Raw genomic sequence first — 16,312 nt, 5'->3', positions numbered from 1 at the left:
ATTGAACTTATTTATTTTGCATTGAGGAGTCTTTATCTAGTAGTAACATATAAGAGTAGCCTTGTGGTTAGGGTTACATTACGTGCCTATTATACGCAAACACAATTGTTTTATAGTGGAAATCTTCCTACACCATTATGTCATAAATGTGGGAGGGAGGGTCATACTTTAGGTCATGCATTTTGGTTCTGTCCCATAATTCAGCACTTTTGGAAGCGAATAATAAATTATATGTCAAAGATAATTGGAAGACCTTTGCGCTGTTCTCCTTCCCTCTTTATTTTGGATTTGCCAGAAGCTTTGGGCCATTTGCCTACGGGACATAAGGCGCTGTGTAGGAAAATGAGTCTATTGGCTAGAAAATGTATACTTCAATATTGGACGATCCCTGACCCTCTGAGGTTTTGGCATTGGCGAAACCAATTATATCAGTTGGCCATTTGGGAAGCTAGAGATGCTGGATTTTCTAGAAAGCGAAACATGTTGTTTCTACAAACCTGGGATTCATATTTGCAAGATTTACATCCTAAGGGCCGTAGTGCGGTTTTAAGTTGGGACTCTTAATTGGGCTTTTATTTAATTGAATGAAAATAATACTGGTATGTTTTGATAAGGTAGGGTAGAGAGTACCATTGGGTGGGATGGGGAGGGTATGGAGTGGGGTGGTAGAGGTTATTGAAAGGTTCAAACACAGTCACATATAGATAAAGTGGGGGTTTATTGAAAATGGAATATGTTTATTTTATTATGTATATTATTTGATTATATTTGATGCATTATTCTTGTAATCAGTGCCTTGATGTTATATTTGTTGTATTTGAATATGTTTGCATCAATAAAACCGTTTGAATCTAGAGTACTGAGCTGAACACTACGGAAGTGCAGTTCAAATCTCACTGCTTCTCCTCGGGATCTTGAGCAAGTCACATAACCTTCCAATGCCTCAGGTATAAACAGACTGTGAATTCTCCAGGAAAGACCTAATCTTGGATGTTTGGTTGAATCACGAATTGATAATGAATATAAAGAGCAGACTGGATGGGTTGTGCAGGCCTATGTCTTTAATAATTAACAGCTAAGTATTTAAATAACCTAAATACTCAGACTCAAACAGACAATGTATCAGTCCAAAAGGTTGTCTGATGTATATCAAATAGGTTATCTATTTTTTTTTTAAATTCATTAGGAGTTTATAGGTCTCAGTAGTGCTGCCCAGGAGTGACTTTATCACTTCATCGGTCTCCGAATGTTCAAATTCAATAGATTCTTCTCAATAATGAAAACTTAATTTGTAAACTATAAACTTCAAAGCCTAATCAACTTTCACTTAGCTTTTGTCGGTGGGGACACCATCCGAAATGTTTCGCCATCAGGCGAGGAAAGGTCCCGGTGGGGAAAGCCGCAAAGCAGCCCGCTCAGAGCACTGCTGCCACTGCTGTTTTGAAGGCTTCGGAGTGGAGGTATGTATGTCAGGCTTATGGTGGGAGAGTCAGTGGGGTTCCGCTGCACAGAGGGATGGGTGGGAGGGATAGAAAGACGCTGCAGAGGGAAGGCCAGGCCCCGGCGGGGAAGGCTGTGAAGCAGCCTATTCAGAATGCTGCCGCTCTTTTTTGAGGCCTCGGAGCTGTTACACAAGAGGATGGGTGAGAGGCAAGGAAAGATGCTGCACGTGGGGGGGGGGGGGGGGGGAGGAGAGAAAGGAAAAAGGAAGAATTGTGCTGGAGGCGAGGAAGGGAGAGATGATTGGCAAATCGGGCAGCACTATGCAGCGTCAGGAATGGAGTCAAGGACTGGGAGCGTCGGGGTGGCTTCGGAGGTCAATCTTAACTAGGGCTTATTTTTGGGGTAGGGCTTATATTAGGACTATCTTTAAAGTTTCAAGTTTATTTAGTCTTGATATCCTGCTATAATTACCAAAGCGGCTTACATTTGCACAAAAATCTTATAAAATGATTTAAAATATAAAAATGGGAAAGATTGAACTACATGGACACTACAGACAAAACATGCTACATAAGGAAAATGGGTAGGATACATTGCATAAAATTAAAAAGAAAGGGGAAAGGCAATCTTTAATGTGAGGCTATTGTCTGAGCCTCATGTGCAAATTTGTCCTAGGAATAGATTTCATATGCATCTCTGAAGAGAAAGCTTTTAAGACTAGATTTAAAGTGATTGAGATTATGCTAGGGCTTATTTTTGGGGTAAGAACATAAGAACTGCCATCTCCGAATCAGACCTTCGGTCCATCAAGTCCGGCGATCCGCACAGGCGGAGGCCCCGCCAGGTGTACACCTGGCGTAATTTATAGTCCATCATATCTTTATATGCCTCTCTTAAGGAGATATGCATCTAGTTTGCTCTTGAAGCCTAGGACGGTCGATTCCGCAATAATCTCCTCTGGGAGGGCATTCCAGGTGTCAACCACTCTCTGAGTGAAGCAGAACTTCCTGACATTAGTCCTGAACCTGTCCCCCCTTAGGGTAGGTCTTATTTTCAGGGAAACACGGTAAGCATACATCAAAACATTCAAATATAGATATAAGTGTAACCACTTTGTTTGCCCAGATGCTAGCAAGAGGCACACAAAGTCAGCAAGCTTGCACCAGACTCCCACTTTCTCTCTCCAAAATAACTGCAGACCAAACTAGGCTGAATGGTTAACTCCAAACATTACTTATCCTTAGTAAAAATAAGCAGAGGCACTCTCTTGAATGGTGAACAATTTCATTAAAGGACATAGTCCAAACTATGTGCACTGCTTTTCCACGCCACAGGGCCAATGGGTGGGATTTAACCAAAAGAAACTCTAACTTCCAAATCCAGATTACACTGGTCAGTTGATGTGTTCTGACCGTTTAAGACCAAAAGCCCACCACAAATTTGGTCTTACATCTCCTCTGGAATGAGATCACATTGTCTGAGACCATCTCCCAGGAAGTTCGAGAGCTAGGCTTGGCTTCTCACTTTTATTTAGGCTTTGGGAAGCTGCTGGGCTCCAAAGGCTGGAGTCCCTGACAGTTTCCAGAGGTGCCAGCTAATCTGCACATACTCTTGGTTACACAGATGCAGAGAGTTTGAAAAGATACAGGACACAAGTTCAAATCCTCCTATTGTTCCCAGTTATCACCCCTTTCTGCAAACCAACTGTCACACATTCTATGCAGCTGCAAAAGTTAGAGTTGCCTTGCACCCAGCCAGGCTGTAGAAACATACAGCACCGATGATTTTAAACTCCACATTATAGGCGATATATGCACCAATTACTCCAGACACCCTGGGCCTGATTCTCCAAAGTGCGTCACGATTTTAGGCAGCTGTAGGCGTCCTACAGCTGTCTAATCAGCCAATCGGGATGCACGTTTTAAAAAAAAAAATGCTCCCCAGGCAGGCCGCCTATATTGAAGGCGCCTCCGGGAGCCTAGGGAGACCCGCAAGACGCCTAAGCTCGCCTAAGGGCCTTAGGCGGGCCTTAGGCGAACCTAGGCGGCCCTACGCGTCTCCCTAGTAGAGGAAGAGAAGCTTAAATGTAGGCCAGCAAAATGCTGGCCTACATTGTAAGTAGACGCGGCCGCTATACTTATGGCAGCAAGGGATCTCCCTGCTGCAATAAGTATAGCGGCCGCGGTCGCGGCCGCCTGTCCCATCGCCAACAGGAGGATACCCAGTCCTCCTGTCGGAACCCCCCTCCCCCCAAACTGGTAATCGCGGGCAGGAGGATGCCCAGTCCTCCTGCCGGAACCCCCGTGGAACCCCACTCCCCCCCAAACTGGTAATCGCGGGCAGGAGGATGCCCAGTCCAACTGCCGGAAAGCCCGACGACCCCCCCCACCCCCAAAACTAACCTCCCTCCCCCAACTAACCTTTACATGTTGGTCGGCTGGACGGGTCTTGCTGCCGTCCAGCCGACGGGCCCGCCTCGTGGAAATGAGACGGGCCCGCCCCTTCCCGGCCCATCCCCGCTAAATCTAAGGCCTGATTGGCCCAGGCTCTAGAAGCCTGGATCAATCAGGCCTTAGGCATAGCGGGTCCGCCCATCCCCACTAATCCTAAGGCCTGATTGGCCCAGGTGCCTAGTAATCTAAGGAAATACTTTTTTATTGAAAGGGTGGTAGATATGTGGAACAGTCTCTGGAAGAAGTGGTGGAGACAGAGACTGTGTCTGAATTTAAGAAGGCATGGGATAGTCACGTTTCTTAGAGAGAAAAAGAGATAATGGTTACCGCGGATGGGCAGACTAGATGGACCTTTATCTGTCATCATGTTTCTATGTTTCTATTCATCTTCATTCAGGTCTATGGTAGAAGGGCTGTGGCTCACTGGTTGAGCTGTTGCCTCTGCACACAGAGGTTGCGAGATCAAATCCTGGTACCTCTTCTTGTGACCCTAGGCAAGTCACTTAATCCTTCAGTGCCCACTGCTTTAAAATGCCAAAAGCCACAAAAGATGGTATACAAGTCCCCATTCCCTTTCCCTTTCATTCTGTTCATCTTCATTCAGACAAGTTCAATATCATTAGGACAAAAAGGTCATGGCTGCAACTATGGGCAGAGTTTAAAGGGAAAGTTACAAAATCCTGAGAATGTAAAATAAAAGCTATTTACTTACCGTAGATCTCATCTATTTCAGTTTGAGTCACTGGTTTAATAGAGCTCATTTGGTCCTCTAAGAGTCATTGAATATCACCATACTCATGCAACTCTATGAGAGCCATCGATCTGAAGCAATTGTTTTCTGTGGAAGTTATTGATTGTAATTAAGTCTCTATTGAATTTATTAGAATAAACCTAATGGTTTAAAAGTAATACTCTGATTTCAAAGGCCTATTAAACTTTATGCAAATAGATATTGCCTCTGTTATCTTAATTTCTCTGATGGCCTGTTTAAATATAAATAAAAAAAATTAGCTTTGCAATTACTGTGTATTAGTTGCAAAAAGAAATAACACACGGTCATTGCAAAGCCTATACAGCAGGGATCTCAAAGTCCTTCCTCGAGGGCCGCAATCCAGTCGGGTTTTCAGGATTTCCCCAATGAATAAGCATTGAATGCAGTGCATGCACATAGATCTCATGCATATTCATTGGGGAAATCCTGAAAACCCGATTGGATTCCCGCCCTCGAGGACCGGAGTTGCCCATGTCTGCTCTAGCCCCACATTCTTCAAGGGAAAGGGAAGAGGGATGGGATTTGAGATATCGCCTTTCTGTGGTTATAATCACAGAAGTTTGCATACTATACACCAGGGATCTCAAAGTCTCTCCTTGAGGGCCGCAATCCAGTCGGGTTTTCAGGATTTCCCCAATGAATATGCATTGAAAGCAGTGCATGCACATAGATCTCATGCATATTCATTGGGGAAATCCTGAAAACCCGACTGGATTGCGGCCCTCAAGGAGGGACTTTGAGACCCCTGCTATACAGCAACTGTTGGGCATGGACAGCATATGCATTTTACAAATCTGCCATCCTCGGAGCCAAGAAAAAGCATTATTCTAAACAAATTACAAATGCCTACAGCTCAGAACGGGTTACAGGTTAGACCAGTGGTTCCCAATCCTGTCCTGGGGGACCCCCAGCCAGTCAGGTTTTCAAGATATCCCTAATGAATATGCATGAGAGAGATTTGCATATAATGGAAGTGACAGGTATGGGGGGGGGGGGTTTCAACATTCTATAAACGGCACTTATGGCAGACGCCTGTTAGAGAATCATGCTTTTAGGTGAAGGTCTTGTCTCTCCCACGCTTAAAAGGCCTTGTTTTGGGCGTTTGGGACCTGGGTGATTTTTTTTTTTTTTCTTCAAGCATCGGGCTTAAAGGTAGATGTAGTAGTGGTCTGGGTGATTAAACGCCTGAACGTACAGTTAGGCCATTCTAAACAAAATAACACCACGTTTTGGATGTTTTTTTCAAGAATGGACATTTCCCTGCTGCCTACTTTGGGCACTTAAAGCCTTAAGCCAGGAGTGTCCAATGTCGGTCCTCGAGGGCCGCAATCCAGTTGGGTTTTCAGGATTTCCCCAATGAATATGCATGAGATCTATGTGCATGCACTGCTTTCAATGCATATTCATTGGGGAAATCCTGAAAACCCGACTGGATTGCGGCCCTCAAGGACCGACATTGGACACCCCTGCCTTAAGCCAAAAAGGGACTTAGACGGGTTTTTTTTTATTATGCCCCTCCACGTGTGTTAATGTTTTTTATTGTTTTTAATTGTGAATGTTTGATTGTAACCCGTCTTGGATAAAGGTGGACTATAACATATAATAATAATAACTAAAATAATATGAATAAAAAGAAGAATCCTCATAGGCAAGTTTAAGCCATCAATGCAGCCTCTAAATTGGACTGCCTGGACAGGCTAAACTTCCTTTGCCGAATATAATCAATCATAGGTAAACTCTAAAATGCTAAGAAATGTGCAATTGTACATAAACTGTGACCACACGCTCAAAATCACGGTCCATAAAAATTTCAAGCAGCCAAAAACATTAAAAACACTTATCTGGGGGGGGGGAAAAAAACCTTCTCATCTATCCATACTGTAAAGGCTCCATTTATCAAGCCGCGCTAGCGTTTTAATGCATGTAATAGCGCGTGCTAAACCACGGGACGCGCTAGCCGCTACCGCCTCCTCTTGAGCAGGCGGTAGTTTTTGGCCAGCGCGGGGGTTAACGCACGATGAAAAGCCACGTGCGTTAACCCCCGCTAGCGCGGCTTGATAAAAGGAGCCCTAAATGGACAAATACACACCAACACAGTCTCCAGAGACCTGACCTGCCCAGTTTTGTAATTCCCTCCTTCTCAACGTTTCATTAAAGGAAAAAAAGAAGGCTTCAGTTAATCCAAAACACGTCTGTTAAATTGATCTACAACGCCAAGAAATATGATTATGTAACGCCCTTGATGGTTCAATCCCATTGGCTCCCGGTTAGCCATCGCATCACCTTTAAAATACTATTTTTAGTTTTTAAATCTATGACTTATAACGAGCCGCAATTCATTACCAGGATGTTAATACCACATAACCCCTCACGATCTCTCCGTTCGACTTCTCATAACCTTCTTTCTGTTCCCTCTTTAAAAATTATAGGCACCAAAAGACACCATATGTTTTCGGTTATGGCCCCTCAACTATGGAACCATTTACCTCAATACATTAGAGAACTAAAAGACTTGTCTTCATTTAAAAAAACATTAAAAACTTATCTCTTTAATGATGCATTCGATCTTTTAAATTTCAATCAATAACTTTATTTTATTAAATATCAATATGAAGCCTCTAATTTGGTACCAAATATAACCCCCCTTGTGTTCATTCCATTATTGTTTTTTCCTCTCTTCAACAGCATTGTAACTCTCCCCCCCCCCTTTTTCCCTCACGACTCATGTTAGTTTTAGTCTATAAAATGTCAAAGTTATTTTGTATGTTGGCAAACAAAACAGAACTGCGGATCTGTACAAGACGTAGGCAAAATTTATTGTGACAAAATAATTATATGCAAACCCTTTTACCACTCAAGGGACCCGACACGGTCCGTGTTTTGGACAAACCTTCGTCAGGGGTCCATGGTAAAAAAAGGGGGGATAGCAAAAAAAAGTCGCAAAAAGACGACTCATTGCAGTGGCGAATTTTGACGTCGCTTAAACTTTGCTGCTACAATTTTTTGTGACTTTTTTTTGTTATCCCCCCTTTTTTTACCATGGACCCCTGACGAAGGTTTGTCCGAAACACGGACCGTGTCGGGTCCCTTGAGTGGTAAAAGGGTTTGCATATAATTATTTTGTCACAATAAATTTTGCCTACGTCTTGTACAGATCTGCAGTTCTGTTTTGTTTGCTCTCGGTTATTTTTTACTGCAGTTTAGGTTGGAACCTTTTTTCTCTTTGTTTTGTTGCTTTGTATGTTGGCACCAACTATTTGTTTGTATAGTTTTATTATATTGTACATCGCTTAGCAAATTAAATAAGCGATTCATTAAATACGAATAAAAACTTGAAACTTGCTTTGGGGTTACTGTTTGTCGGTTCTGTAAAATGACCTTCAATGGGGCTTGACTCTAGTGAAATGAGTTCCCTCCTTTATGTATGTGGGAACTGTAAGCTAAATTGAGAAGAAATGCAGCAGCCAGTCAAAAGCCAGTGTTCTGTACTGGGAATGCTATCAGTGCACAGATCGAACTCATAAGAGGTACATACCAGGTTAGCATGAGGAATCAGCTGATCTCCCATACTTACACCAGCAAAGCATAAATTTCATTGGCAGGCAATCCAGATTTTATTGTTTACCCAATTTTCCTGTTATCAGTCTGGCATGTTTCGACAGTATCTGTATCAAGGGAGAAGCTAGCATTGCGTAGGCTGAAATATGTCATTCCAGAGCCAAAGAAATGGATTGCGTAATAAAAACTTGATTGCCTACCAATGAAATTCATGTTTTTGTAATGCACAATTGGGAAAGCTGCTGATACCTTACACAAACCAGAAGCATAATTCATTTTTATTTTGTACAGTATGCTCTGTATGGCATTAAGCGTTCCTCTACATAGCAAGTAAAGAGGGTCAGTTTAGAACTATCTATACATGTAAATAGGGAACATTTACAAATGGTGCTTTCAAAGAGAATCAAAAAAATAACCAACAAATATTCAGAATAAAGCTGCTAATAGTGGAAGGAAACAGGCTGAAAGGCAAGTAACTAACATGGAGAAAAAGACCTCAGTGTTTCAAGGAAACAACCAAGAAACTATATGTTCAGTTATAAACTACCATACAAAATACATCCCAGGTCAAAAAACTCCATGGAAAAGATTCATAAAGATACAGTTTAAAATACACAAGTTAAACTGCAAAAAAACAGCAAAAAACTGTAAAAACTTGCACTTATCTTCCATTCATCTCCCACAAGCAGTGGAAATAAATATCCGTTGCTCCAATACGGAACCAGACACACATTTTTGAAAGAATGAACTCAGTATTCCCGACATGCCCTGTTTTGCCAAGTGGCTGCGTCGGGGGAATATCTTTAGAAAGAGAGCAACAGCTTTTTCATGCGGAAGATTTTTTGAAGCTGTTGCTCTCTTTCTAAAGATATTCCCCCGATGCAGCCACTTGGCGAAACAGGGCCTGTCGGGAATACTGAGTTCATTCTTTGAAAAGTGTGTTTGGTTCCATTTGGAGCAATGGATATTTCATTCCACTGCTTGTGGGAGATGAATGCAAGATAAGTGCAAGTTTTTACTGTTTTTTGCAGTTTAATTTGTGTATTTTAAACTGTATATTTATGAACTTCTTCCATGGAGTTTTTTGACCTGGGATGTGTTTTGTATGGCAGTTTATAACTGAACATATAGTTTCTTGGTTGTTTCCTTGAAACACTGAGGTCTTTTTCTCCATGTTAGTTACAGTTTGGGAACTGACTAAACTTTCTAAGGTTAACTTGCTCTCCTGACAGGTTCTGGCTCAAGGATGGGTTCTGGGTCAGAGTCAAGCTCATTTCCTTCAGGATAGGCAGCCCTGACTTCTGCAGCCTCTGAGGCTCTATATTCAGTGGGTTTCCTGCCTCTGGGAACTGGTTTAGTACCGGCCTTAACTCTGACAGGTTCATCACCAGGGATGGAAATGTCACAGTAACAACTAAACATCTTATTTCTTACAGAAACATGGTTAACACTATCTGACTCTGCCCATCTACATCATGCTATGCCACCCGCCTTCTCTAACTATTGTAGTAATAGGTCTACCCGTTGTGGAGGGGGGTCTCGCTATTATTTTAACTTCTCATTAGAGAATAACATGGGGACAAATTTCCCACCCTCCGTGCAGGAACTCATTTTCCCGTCCCTTCCCAGAGAGTTCTTTTCCTGTCCCTGCAAGCTCTGTCCTCATCTGCACAAGCCTCAAATACTTTAAAATCGTAAGTGTTCAAGGCATGTGCGGTTAAGGCAGAGCTTACAGGAATGGGGCAAGGACAGAGACAGTGACAAAACTCATGGGGACGGGACAGGAAAATGAGTTCCCATGGGGATGGGAAAAAATGTGTCCCTGTGTTATTCTCTACTTCTCGTCTCTCTTACAAAATTCATCTGATTCTCACCCTTTAGTAGAATCACTTCAGTTTAAGCTTTCATCATCCCCTCCCACTGATTTTCTCCTCATTTACAATCCTCCACCTCATCAACTTTTGGAACCCTCTATCCTAGCACATCACTGCATTCATTGTTCCAATCTACTCATCCTAGGCAATTTCAACATTCACTCAGATGACCCATCTTCCTTTCTCCCAAAAGACTTCACACAGTTCATCCATGATTTAGATCCTTCCATGCTCCCAACTGGACCAAATCACTTAAATGGTCACACACTCGATCTCATTCTTTCACATAAATCTACCCCCCCCCCCCACCTTATTCACCACTCTACATTGCCTCTTTCCTGGACAAACCATTCACTAATCATGATTGACTATACTATATTCAATCTTCCTCTTCCTCCCTTGCTTCAGAATATTATCGTGACTTTAATAAACTTAATCCTGACTTATTCCTTCACACAATTATCACTAGAAAATAAGGACAAACTTGTATGTAATAAAAGTAAGCCAAGTATAGGACTGTCAAGCCAATGTGACATCACTGATGAGGTTGGCTCTTATTGGTGGAATGAGGCATTATGACATCACAATCTCAGCTCTAGTTACCAGAGGCTGAAACTCTTCACCCTACCAAAAACATAGAATTCCGTTTCTACAAATTGGCACTTAACGAAATAAGATAACACTCTTTTCAGTTCTAGTGGCACAATAACGCTCAGAATTTAGAAAGCTGGTTGGTTTGGCTGTAAAACATTTCAGCACCCCCTCGTAGAATCTGTACAAGAGAACTACTTCTGTGGCAGTTTCAGGCTCCTGCAAGCCAAGCTATGTGGGCTTCATGGTTGTTGCCTGCCCTGAATATTCTACAGCAGTGTTCTTCAACCACTGGTTCATGGACCGGTGCCGGTCCACAGAAATTTCCTGCCGGTCCACAGGGCCGGCATGTGCATCAGGCCCAAAACTGTGTTCTTCAGCTGCCGGTCCACGGTGCGATCGATGCGTTGTTAATAAGATTATATTGTGTGTATGTATGAAAAATGAATGGAAAAAAATAGTGTTACAATTAGGACTATGGGGGGCAGGGTCTGGGGTGGAGATCGGGTAGAGATGGGCAGGGTCTGGCCCACGAATTAGCCCAGTGTTTTTTAACCACCGGTCTGCGGACCGATGCCGGTCCACAAAATAATTCTTTTATTTCTGCCGGTCCATAGGTGTAAAAAGGTTGAAGAACACTGTTCTACAGAACACAGCAGCAAACTCACTGAACCACTGTGCTGGTTCCCAAGTCATTGTTTTTAAATTCTCCCCAAACCAGATGCTGCAGCTCTTAAAATAAGAGCAGAAGCCATCGTCTAATTTATTGCATTTAATTGGCTCCCATGTATTTAGCACTTAATAATTTAAATGAGGCCAGCACTTGTTATGATTATTATCTCCGGTTTAAAATAACGCAGCCCATGCGACCGTTATTGCCTTTGGAAAACGCAGACTGATTGAGTTATAACTATTACTCTTCCGTCTTATTTGTGTGCAGTGAGTATATAAACCAGCAGGGGTGAGAGAAACCAATTTAGAATTGACTGGGGATCATATTTGCCCTTTTGGAAAAGTTCTGCTCCGTTTCTCAATGGCTTTGCTGCTCTTTTGCCACTTGCATTGCTGGTAGAACAGACACGGCTGCCTTTATGTAGCTGTTTTGAGAAGTCGAGTTTGTATCTTTTCGGGGGTCTCTTTTTGAAGTCAATTTGTGCATCCTGGAAAGACAATATAAGACTCATCCATCCTCAAGCAGATGTCATTAGATAATTAGCTGAATGCATTGTCAATGCCTATTGTCTAATGATATAAGTCATTAAAAGAACATATCCTGCTGTGCTCTATATTCTATCTCCACTGCTCAGGGAACGCAGTGAATAAAAATAAATAATTATTTTCAGCTGAGCAGGTATTTTACGAGCTACATCCACAGCCCAAAGGACCCAGCTTTACTGAGCAAAGTTGCTCCCCAGAAGACAACTTGAAAACGCATCGTATCGCCGTAGGCTGAAATGAAGACAATCAATAATAAGAGGGAAAAAACATAATCAATCTCAAGTTCTGATCTGGGGAGTGGGATTTAATGGCACAACAGACTGGCATCTGCAAACACCGAACAGAACTGTTTGCTGTGGTTGTGAAAAACAAATCAGAATTTTTTTTTTTTTTTTAAGCCTGTTTGGTAAGTTATAGAGCAGGGGTACTCAAACCCATCCTAGGCGTCCACGGGCCAGTGGGGTTTTCACGATAGCCCTAATGAATATGCATGAGAGAGATTTGCATGCCTAGTATGTCTATTGTATGCAAATCTCTCTCATGCCGTATCAATAACCTAAAGCCTAAGTTTGGGGGGGGGGGGGGTTTCCCAGTTAATTAAATAGCTGCCTATTGGATAACCCAAATTCTTAAAACCAGCTATTAAATATTTAATACAAACAAGTATTATCTGAATCAATTCAATTTTAATTTTATCTCCCACAGTTCATTTCATTACAGTACTTTTGCAATACTTGATTTATTAATAAATGTCAGAATAATTTAGTCAGTGCACCTAATCCCCATCACTCACATCTGAACTTTCACACACATACTACAGTCATTGTGATTACTTTTATCCAAAACTGGATCTTGGTTAGTTCATGAGTTCATTAGACCATGATCATTTAGTCCAGGGGTCTCAAAGTCCCTCCTTGAGGGCCGCAATCCAGTCTGGTTTTCAGGATTTCCCCAATGAATATGCATGAGATCTATTTGCATATTCATTGGGGAAATCCTGAAAACCCGACTGGATTGCGGCCCTCAAGGAGGGACTTTGAGATCCCTGATCTAGTCAGAGAGACTTCAAAATGAGAGTTGCACAACAGTCTAGCTTTAAGGGATGTCAAAGTCCCCCCTTGAGGACCGCAATCCAGTCGGGTTTTCAGGATTTCCCCAATGAATAGGCATTGAAAGCAGTGCATGCACATAGATCTCATGCATATTCATTGGGGAAATCCTGAAAACCTGACTGGATTGCGGTCCTCAAGGAGGGACTTTGAGACCCCTCTAGCACATGAAAATCACAGTTTCTTAAACACAATCGGCAGGCCTCTCTGTCCTCATGATGGTCCTGCTCTTCAATTCATAAAGCATTCAGATCCAGTTTTGGATAAAAGTAATCATAATGACTATAGTATGTGTGTGAAAGTTGGGAAGTGAGTGTGAGTGTGAGGGAGGGGGATTAGGTTCACTAACTAAATTATTCTGATATTTATTTATTAATAAATTAAGTATTGGTAAGTTGTAAAAGTACTGTAATGAAATGAACTGTGGGAGAAAGCTGAACATAAAGCGGATTACAGTAATAGCCAAATGGCTTCTCAAAGAAATACAAATTTCAATTAATTCAAAATCAGAATCAGAATGAATTAACCTATCTCAAGCGGTTCTAAATATGTCAAAACGTAAAAGTACAATCAATAAGAATCATGGTACGTCATACGAGATAAAAAATACAGTTAAGTTAGAAATTTTTCAAACAAATAAGTTTTAAAGAGTTTTTGAAATAAGTAATAAGATTGGGTTTGAGGCTAAATCTGGCCTGCTCCTGGCCATGCCGGCAGGCCAAGGCCCTGGGGACCAGATGGAGGAAAAGCTCAGATACAGAATTGTTGAACAAAGCTGCCAGGCTAGCAGGATTGGATTTCTATACCTAAACTACTTCCAATTCTCTGCCTTTCAAGAGAAAATCTTGTGATTCTTAGAATCACGCAGTTTGGGCACTTTTCCAAAATAAGTATAGTAATATATGAAGAATGCATCGGTTAAAATCAAGGATACAAATGAAAAATAAAAGGGTTCTGAACGTAATTGCATAGGCACTTCCCGCAATGCCATTTCCAGCGCCTCCTGCTTGCTCCAAGCTCCGCTTAAATACCTACTGGTAGATAAGGTATATGGGGCTTAATTGATATTAGGCAGGCTTCCCGTGGAACTTACTTTAATTGGTCACAGCTGCTTTTCACTGCCATTGCTTTTAACCTTATTGAGGTCTGTAGAACAGAATTTTAACTCTTTTGTACCTAAACCTGAGTGGAGGTCTCTCCGTCTCATGAAATAAACCTCCCAGTGCTTTCACCTATTCAGCACTGTCCCGCTTGGCATTTATACATTCTTTTTCCTAGGTCGTTTACATCATATATCTTTTTCCTGTCTAGATATAGGTGGAGGAGTTGTCTAATGGTTAATGCAGTGGCCTGAAAACCAGGGGAACTGGATTTAATTCTCACTGCAGCTTCTTGTGACTCTGGACAGTCACCTAACCCTCTATTCCAGGTACAAAATATATACCTGTATATATTATGTAAACTACTTGTACTGCAACCACAGAAAGGCAATTTATCTAGGGCAAGGGCCTCAAAGTCCCTCCTTGAGGGCCGCAATCCAGTCAGGTTTTCAGGATTTCCCCAATGAATATGCATGAGATCTATGTGCACGCACTGCTTTCAATGCACATTCATTGGGGGAATTCTGAAAACCCGACTAGATTCCGGCCCTCGAGGACCGGACTTCCCCACCTCTGTTCTAAAGCCATTTACTGAATCTAGCCCCTTATAAGCATATACGTCAGGGGTGTCAAAGTCCCTCCTTGAGGGCCGCAATCCAGTCGGGTTTTCAGGATTTCCCCAATGAATATGCATGAGATCTATGTGCACGCATTGCTTTCAAAGCATATTCATTGGGGAAATCCTGAAAACCCGACTGGATTGCGGCCCTCAAGGAGGGACTTTGAGATCCCTGATCTAGGATTCCCAAACGACTCGATTTCCCTGGACATGGCTTCCTTTTGAGGACATGTCCAGGGGTCCAGATGGCTTATCAAAACCTAGCACTTTGTCCGGATTTAGAAAAGCTGTGTTGGGCAGGGAGTAAGTCCGTCGATGACGTCTCCCTGTTTGACAAGAGCAGGCAGCGGGGGCGGGGCTAAGGGGGCTTGGGGTGGGGCTAGGGTGGGGTGGGCATAATTAGGTGGGCCTGGGGAGGGGCAGAGCTAGTGGTCTGAATTTTCCAAAATGAAAATCTAGCAACCTTAAGTTTATCAAATCCCATCTACTTCTTTATGAGTAGATTGGATGTTATACAGTATATGAGAAAGATAAGCATAAAGGTATTGAAGTTGATAACTTGCAGTACGGTTGCTGTGCAGAACTTCTGGGCAGCAATTTTTAAGAAGCTGACCACCACAGGCAGACTTTGACCTGGGTGTCCATTGCTGAACACCCCCAGATATCTAGGTCTTGGCCTGGCCAATGGAGGCCAACTATGACAAGCATTGCTCACGCTCTTATTCACTGTACCGGAAAAGCACTAGGTTCACGACCCTAAGAGAACTTTGGAGAATGAAGAGGCTATGATCACCTCAGTGGCGTACCTAGGGTATGTGGCACCCGGGGCCCATCATTTTTTGACACCCCCCCCCCCCTCATGTAAAATTTTTTTTATTTTTTTTTTTTTTGCAATAACCATGAAATGGAATAAATGGTCAGAATAGAAACAGGCAGTGAAAATTTTCTTTTTTTTTTTTTTTTTTTCAAAGTATTTTTATTGAGAATGGCAAAAGGTCCAGACAAGCAACCATGGTCTGTACAGAAACTTATACATTATCAAAAAGAACACAGAATGAGAGTAACAGCAACAACAAGCATGAACAAGCCTCTCCCAAGAGAAAATTGCCAATGAGAGGCATAGCAATACACAACAAAAGGCCAAAACTTGGGGCAAGCAAACAAATCCCACCCCAGAACCCACAAGAATAATAAGCCGGACTAGACCCTCAGCCATATTTTATAATGAAAAAAACCCCCACAAGCAACAACACCCAGACCGCTCACCAGACACACCAATCCGCACAACAAGCACCCAAGAAACACCCAGCCACCACCCAGACAAAACTACCAGACACACCTACCCCACCAAGCCCAGACCCAACCCCCCCTCCCCAGAGAGTGCAAGCGCAAAGTGGACCGTGAAAAGGGCAGCTGCAGAAGTGGAAAGCCCCAGATAAGTAGGTTAGCTAAAGAAAGCCCACAGATAGAAGAAATCAGGATAACAGAAGTTCCAACAAATGCTCCCACAGAAAATTTTCTTTTATTGAACCTCATTTATGTAACCATTATTCCAAACATAACATAACATAAATT

Source organism: Geotrypetes seraphini, chromosome 14, assembly GCF_902459505.1.
Source record: "Geotrypetes seraphini chromosome 14, aGeoSer1.1, whole genome shotgun sequence".
NCBI classification, from domain to species: domain Eukaryota; kingdom Metazoa; phylum Chordata; class Amphibia; order Gymnophiona; family Dermophiidae; genus Geotrypetes; species Geotrypetes seraphini.
This window is presented reverse-complemented; position numbering follows the sequence as displayed.